The 7997-nt window shown below is 44.9% G+C and overlaps 2 long non-coding RNA genes across 2 annotated transcripts; both read left to right on the plus strand.

Annotated features, from left to right (window-relative positions):
- Nucleotides 1–292: 292 nt before the first annotated feature.
- LOC119297201 lies at nt 293–905 on the plus strand. The gene is made up of 2 exons (XR_005145576.1): nt 293–505; nt 607–905. It is a non-coding gene; the product is annotated as an uncharacterized LOC119297201 (long non-coding RNA).
- Nucleotides 906–5116: 4211 nt separating this feature from the next.
- LOC119297202 lies at nt 5117–6928 on the plus strand. Its single transcript, XR_005145577.1, has 2 exons — nt 5117–6183; nt 6320–6928. It is a non-coding gene; the product is annotated as an uncharacterized LOC119297202 (long non-coding RNA).
- Nucleotides 6929–7997: the final 1069 nt, after the last annotated feature.

Genomic DNA, 7997 nt, shown 5'->3' on the forward strand with positions numbered 1-7997 from the left:
TGCGGCTTTCCACCGCCAGCGTTGCACCTTCCCTAACTCCTCTCTCTCCTTCTCCTCTGCCGCCGCCGCTCCTCTCGATCGGCCGACCAACTCCCACGAGTCATCGCCTCTCGATCCTCCTCCTCTGTGTGTGTGTGCTCGATCCGGATCCACCCTGGCCGTATGCATCGCTCTGATGCAGAGGCCGGGGAAACCTCCCTTTTCGAAAAAAAAGAAAAAAAAAAGAAAAAAAAATCCCTTTCCTGGGTGCAGCTTAGATGAGAGCTCCACTTTCCTGGGTGCAGCATAGAGGAGAGGATGGGCACGGCAAACAGAACTTGAACGCCGGATGGATGGATACTGGCGCTGCCGGGCGCAGACATCATTCTCCTCCTGGCCGAGCTCCTCCACAACACCCCGTCTGCAACCCATGTTTGATGTGCCGCAGGCTGGATGGGGACGCGTGGACCTCCTGCTCCTCCCGACCAAGCTTGATTGTGTGTGCGACCTGCTGACGGCGCTCGGGGTGATGTTGGCTTAACGACGCATCCTCTCCTGTTGTCCCCATGCTCTCTGCCCTTATTTTGTCAACTTATCTCTCTGATTCTTCTTTGGCTACATGCGTAGGTGTTTGAGCTTTGAGGTAGGATAGCAGGAGCGGTGACTAGCATCAAGGAGGAGCAGCAAGAAGCAGCGACAACTAGCTAGCTGCTAGCATGCGCCCCTCTCTCTCATGTACATGGATTTGTAATGGGAAAGTACTTTCTCGGTTCTTTCTTTAGTGTGAACCATCTTTTGCTATTCATGAGCATCCACCCACAACCTGTTTGATGTTATGCGTACAACAGACTGAGACACATTTTAATTTTCTGGTCAAACTCTTACCTCTATTTAGAAAATGAAAATGAAGAAGCATGTGTATCTGATGTCGGATCTGCACCTTAAACAAGTGTACCTGATGTTCCAAGCTTACAATGTGATCTACACTGAAGCCAAACCGAGCCAGGTGAAATAGAAGTTGATAGATTATTCCGGCGACATGGCTTCAATATATATCATTCGGAAATATGCTTGCGCGGCTCTGCCTATATGTTTACAACTTGCAAATGGCCTGATTTTATCAGTTGTTGCTTGATTAAAGATCAACCAGTTTATGTCTGACATTTGTGTTTCTACATTTATGCAGTACCATTCCAGAGCTCAAGGCATCGGGTACGCTTTACACATAGAGTCTCGCTCAGTTTAGTTTCCATGTAGTGTTAAATTCAGATGAGCTATATTCATTACAAATAGTAAGCTAAAGTAGATTAAAAAAAGATGATAGATTTGCTCAATCCATGTTCAGTTGCTAAACTGACCAAGAGCTGCACTTCAAAGAGCCAACTGTTCAATATAAATCAGCCATAACTTTGTTAGTTTTTCATAACTGTTCAATATCTGATTTTTGTGATCTGGAAAACATTACTGGTTATTTCATAGTAAGATTGTAGAGCTTTTATCTCTCTGTTTTGCTTATCTATTCACTTGCTTATTGTAAATAAATAATTAAATAGTCGGGAGTTGTAATTTCAAGGAAAGAAACAGGAAGCTCTTTGAGGTCTCTGCTATCACACCTGTGCGGGCAGTTCATGGGTACATTTGTTGGTGTTCTGTTCGGATCAGTGGAGATTGATCTTTCAGTCACATGCCAATCCATGTTTGCCTGTTTAGTCACATTGAGCTCTTCCAACTTTTATCAAGCTATTCCAAGCATCATATTTGAAATAGCTTATGTTTTATAGGTATTGACCTACAAGTTTGTTGCTGAATATGACTATCAATTTGTTAACAGTCTAGCAAAAATAATCATTACTCATGCGAAATACGTCAACTACCCAAAAAGTGTGTATGAGGAAGAAATTATTAACAGCTTGATAAACATCATGATCAATCCGTCTGAAACATAATGTATTTTCTAGACTGTTAATAATTATTACAAGTATTAATAGTTTTTTTTTGCTGAATATACGTGAGAGAGAGTCATTGCGAAATGACGCCGAACATAAAGAGAGACAGAGATGTAGAGTGGAGGAAGGAGTAATTCGAAGGTTAAAAAGGTCAACGATGACGCCTAATGTACATGAGTCCTAAAGATATATGATACACACAATTGGCATAGAACCATAGAATGTGCATCCTAAAGATAGAGCATGCATGCCCCGTAGTAATGCACGGGCTCATTTACTATATATGATAGTTCAACATTCAAGCGGACAACACGACCACGACTGTCAAAGGGCCTAAGAAGGATAAGCGGCAACACAGGTACGGTGCCATGTTAAAATATAGGACATGGATCTATGCGTCACGATTCATACATATTGGGCTAAAGGCATGTGATTTTTTTTCCGTTGTAACGCACGGGCATTTTTGCTAGTAATAATAAAGCACGGATTGAGTCTCCGGGTTCACCGTCACAATACGCTTTCTTTCCGTAAATTTACGCTTTCAATTTTTTTCTTCAACACGTTTATATTTATTTTCTATATCCAAGATGGTACTATTTTTTGCCCATCTATCGTCCGTCCACTTTGCCTATATTATTTTCTCCATAAGTCAAAGACGTCTCGCTCCTCGACATGGGCCTGCAGGCCATCCGTTGGCTTCAGCTCCTAAAAAAGAGTACAATAGCTGTTTGGATCAAATTCACGACCTTCTCTGCTGTCCCCATCGCTCCTTTAGATATAAGCGAACCAGTTCATATATCTAAGTTGTCTAGAGAATCTTCCTGCAAAAAAAAAGTTGTCTAGAGAATCATGCGAGAGCGGGAGAGGAAAGGAAGGCACCGAGGGCGGTGGCGCCGGTGCTCCTCCGGCGATGAGTCGGACTCCGTCGAGACGAGCCGGCAGCTAGGCGCTCGGGCGCGACCGCGTCGTTGCCTGACGGAGAACACGAGGGCCACGCAGGGGATGGAAGAGGAAAGGAAGGCACAGAGGGCGGCGGCGTTGGTGCTCCCTCTGGCGACGTGATGGACTCCGGCGAGACGAGCTAGCGGCTGGGCGCTCGGGTGCGAACACGTCCTTCCCTGATGGAGAAGGCGAGAGGCCATGCGGGGAGGGAGGGAAGGCCGTTGGCGGCTTGGCGCACGGGAGTAGAGAGCGGGGCAGCGACATCCCATGGCGCGTGGGTGTGTAGCCGGTAGCCCGTGGCATGTGGCCGATGGAGCGGCCGATCCAATGGCGCAGGCGGCCAGCGGCGGCGCGTCCCAGGACAGGGGTCGTGGATCCGAGTCGGAAGAGAACAGCAGTCAAAAACCATGGGATGGCTGCGATCGACCAGTCCATATACAGTTGGAGGAGCGCCAGCGAGGCGGCTTGTTTCTTCTAGACAAGCCGGGTGTTAGGCTAGCGTGCACACATGTTTGACCGCGGTATACATTATTTTTAATCACGGGACTATAAAAAACTACGAGTTTACGTGGACATGTCAGCGTGCACTGTTGGTTCTCCGAAGTAGGCAAATGTTGGTTTTAATTTTTTTAGGGATGTTGGGTTTATTTTAATACAATATAGACGCATGCGTTCAGAGCATTGTCTTTGATTTACAAAGTCACCACACATGGCTTATAGTCGTAGGGAACATCTCCTCTCAATAAATGCGTATCTTCGGAAATCTCATTGAATTTAATGTTGTAAATTTCGAACTAACGCCTCAAAAAATCCTGTTGTTAATTGATCCATCATTTTCATCATCGTCAAACTTATCCTCTATATCCTCGCAAAAAAAAAAAAATCCTCTATGTCTAGCCTGATTAATGATAATTGGCGTTTGCTTTATAGCGAAGCACATCAACTTTTTTTTTTCCGTTGCAACGCATGGACATGTTTGACTCAGACTTTCAATTGTTTTTCACCTATATTATTCTCTACATGTACGAGGTGGCACTATTCATCTCAGGTGGCACTATATATAGGACCTATTGCTGTATATAGCGACCATCCATATTTTTTCGTCCGTGGTCGCTGTCACTATGTCTGACTCATACGGCCCATCGAAATTTTCATCAAACGTCTATATGGCCCAAGTCAGACGGCCCAACTTCTGTATAAAAGAAGGCACAAAAAACTGCTAGCAAGTGGGATCGAACTCACAACCTCCACACCAAACATGACAAGCCGTTGCCAAGTTGAGCTAGGATGTGTTTGTGTTTGAACAAAAGATTTCACACATGTCAAATAGTCCCAGGCGGCCGATGCAAAAAATTCTGGACTAAGCTGGATAGCAACATATGAGAATACAATGCTGATTAACCAATTAAATAGTCACACCTCGCTCCCTTAGATCTAATTTTCATAATTTCTATACGTCTGGATTTTCTTTTGCATATTGAGGAGCCATCTCAGGAATCATTAAGGAGGAAACCAGACGTCTCATAATAAGGAAAGAGGCATTGAGAGAATTTAAGGAAAGAAAGAGGGATTGAGATAATAAGGAAAGAACGACGGATTTCAGATGTGATAAAAAACAAAGAATGAGGGTGCGGGAAGATGAGGCAGAAAAGAAAGGGATCGGCCATGATGATTGAGGACTCAAGAAGGATTCCATCTCTGGAAGAAAAAGGTCGATGTCGTGCTGGGGAGCTCATATATGGAAAAACCATATTTGAAACAAAGATTTTGAGTTATTCAAAAAAAGTATTTTTTTGTGGGGGAGTTATTCAAAAAATTAATGGGATGCACGAACGCATGGCTTACACAACATCACCCACAGCGGACATAACCTGACCATGCAATCGGATCATCATCACATGTGCGACCGGTCTCCCAAATCATGCAGTTTGGTGCAAAAATATCATAATTTACCTACATGGTTGAGGCCGATGAATTTCTTCTTTTGTGTCTAAATTTGTTGGACCGCTTCATTTATAACTCTATGCTTTATTATTAGGGAGATTCTTCCTAATAATAAAGCATGGATTGAGTCTTTGGATTCACCGTCATGGAGTTTTTGCAGAGAAGCCCCCGTGTTTTTTAGTATTCAAGCCGCAATCCTATTTAAGTGACTATAGGGAAAACGTTTCATTTTTCCAGAAAACACCCTATCGTTTGGTATATTCAACCCGCAGTTCTTTTTAGTGGAGAGGCGTGGAGGAGATATGCCGGTCTCTGTCGCCCTGTCGCGGATCGCCACGGCTGCCAACACCCGGCGCCGCCTCCTTCGCTGCTGATCAACGCCGCCACCAAGCCAGGCACTGCCTTCGCCTCGCCGTCGTCCCCCTGTGTCAACTTCCGCCTCCACCGCGCGCAAAACCAATCGCCATCGCGCCCCCGCTCCCGTTACGCTTGGCCTCCCTTGCTGGCGGCCCTGCCCAGTGCGGCCTTCCTCACCACGCGCTGCCTCCTGTGTCGCCAGCATCACGCCCAGCGTCGCCTCCCCCTCCGGCGCGCCTGCAGCCTCCACCGTACAATGGAGTCGCCGCCGCTGCCACCCCCTTCCCTGGACGTGCTTCCTGTTTGCAACAATCAAGGTGGATTAAAGCGGCCGTGAGGTCAAGGAGAGGGAAGGTCCAGGTATCGGAGAGGAGGAAGAAGGTGGTGAAAGCTGTTCTGTTGCTGCTGATCCTTTCCAAGCTAGACACGCCCATGTTTTGTTGCTGCCGATCCTGTATCATAGTGCCCACAATATGTTTGAGGTAATGTCCACCAGGTTGCTTTTTGATTAATTATTAGTTCAGTTATTACATGGACCTGTGAAGATACTTTAGTTTGATCGAGTCCATATAATTGAGTTTGATCGAGTCAAACATGGAGGAGTAACATCTATATATAGAGATTGATAATAAGTAAGCCAATGCCCGATTCAGTTCTTAGCTCTTATGTCTACATATGCAATGACTGAATATTACGACAGCCAGCTCAGTATTCAGAGGTAGAGGAATAGCCTGCAAGTGCACGCATTCGTGATGCTTGCGCGGCGAGCCTTCTTCCTGGCCACCACCGGCACCACCAACGCCACCGGGAAGTATTCATCCGCCAATCCAGTTGCGGCGGCGCCCTCCTCCGAGACACTCTCAGCGAGCCCCCTCACCTAATCAACCCCATCCTGTTGTGTCACGTCTTCCTTCAATTCGGCGGACATCGACTCGCCGGCTCGGCTCTAGACTCACTGGCGAGTGGACCGGCGAGGGAAGATTATGGCATGGAGATTAGTCACTATATGCAAAAGGTGCACCTACTTTGTTTTGTTATTAGTATTACCAACAGTAAAGTGCATGAATGGGAACTGAGAGTTTGAGACAGGCTTGCAGTAAGCTGTAAGACGCGACCATACAATTTTAGTATCTATTCGTGTGTCCGTGCAGGAAAACGGAGAACGCCTCCAACACGATAGCCATGGGTGCCCGACCCGGATTTCACATATTCTTCGGTGTCATAAAAAGGAAGCCTCGACCGGATCACATCGCAAGTTCTAAAGACAAACGGTCCAATGTCGCCTCCTCCAACTTCGCGGGAAGACCATCCACCGTTGTCTCTGTGGACTTCGCTGCAAGACCATCCGCCGTTGCCTCCGCCGACTTTGCCGGAAGACCATCAGTTGTCATCTCCGCCTACTTCGCCGCAGGTATCTTTTTTTTTTTGCAAATTATGATGCAACTATTTTTGATTTACAACCAGAGCTTACTGATGGTTATAGGATGAAAAAACGCGCATATAAGTTGCAAGATTTTGAATAGCAATTTCTATGTATATGTTCTCCTGCACTTGTGCTGATAAACTCACTCACTCACTCACATGGACTGTGGTTAATTAGATGAGACAGTCACATGTGAGGATGAAAGCTTGGATCAGCTTCTGTAGTCGCTATCTTTCATTTACAACCGAGTTTTCTTATGGTTATAGGATAGAAACTTTGTATTATTTTGCCATCTTCTTTCCTTCGTGAAACTAGCTGCAGCAAGTAGCAATTTAAACTGATGCGAGAAAGTATCTATCTTTAATGTCCAACTGAAGATTTTTCAGTTGAAAACATCAACCAAGATACAACAAATCCTCATGGTCAGCAATCTTACCGTTATAAAGTTTCAGTCATCCTTTTAGATAATTAGGCCTGAGCTCGTTAACTTCCCATCTTAAGAAACTGTTGTCAAGGTAGTAGTGGATGCTGCAATTGATAATTACTTGTGCTCTGAGATGGTGGCTCCTAAAAATGATTCAGCACATCCTTGTGATTTTGAAGACAAAAAAGAAAGAGAGTTCTCTTACTTGCTGGATATACTATTACTAATTGCTTCTGCATTGAGTATCAGCTGTATAAGGTGCGCCAGTCCCTTTGACTATTTTGCATGCAATGATATGTTTGGCATGCTTGAAAAAATACAAGAAACTTACTAAGTGGTCAAGGGCACAAAGTAAAACTTACTGTAACTTAGCTACCAATGTGACATACTACTGGTCAGGTTTTACCACTCACCATTAATATGCTGATGGAGTTCTCCAATTCTGAAAACAAATTCACCATGCATTGAATGGATCATTCAATTGTGCAATGCAAATGGTGTGTCCTCTGTTAGTCAGAGGATCTGAGAATCGGGATAGATCAGGATGGGTTTCATATGTGAAATTTTGCTTAATGGATGCTCCAAGTTTCCTCTAATCAGCAGACCTATGGGATACGGGCCTCTGTTTGCCCCTGGTACTCCTGATGCAGGAGCTACACTTCCAGTTTGACTGCCTGAGGGAAGGGTCTCGCTTCAGTTGCTTTGGGTCATTATATGTTTTTTTTGTTGAAGGGTGGTACATGCGCTTAACCGTGTCCAGAACTGAACTTTAGTAGTAGGGACAGCAAAATTATCTGAAAAATACTGTATAAATGGTCATAGAATGCCAAACAGTTAAGAAAAACTGTAAAGAAATGCGAACCGAAAGGAAGGGGAAAATTGTTTTCTAATGTTAGAAGTCCGATTGAACTCAGTAGTGGTTATCTTATCTCTGTTGGCTCTATGATAACCTTCTTATATATGCAAGTTACTCTGAAGCAGC

This window comes from Triticum dicoccoides, chromosome 5A (assembly GCF_002162155.2).
Source record: "Triticum dicoccoides isolate Atlit2015 ecotype Zavitan chromosome 5A, WEW_v2.0, whole genome shotgun sequence".
NCBI lineage: Eukaryota > Viridiplantae > Streptophyta > Magnoliopsida > Poales > Poaceae > Triticum > Triticum dicoccoides.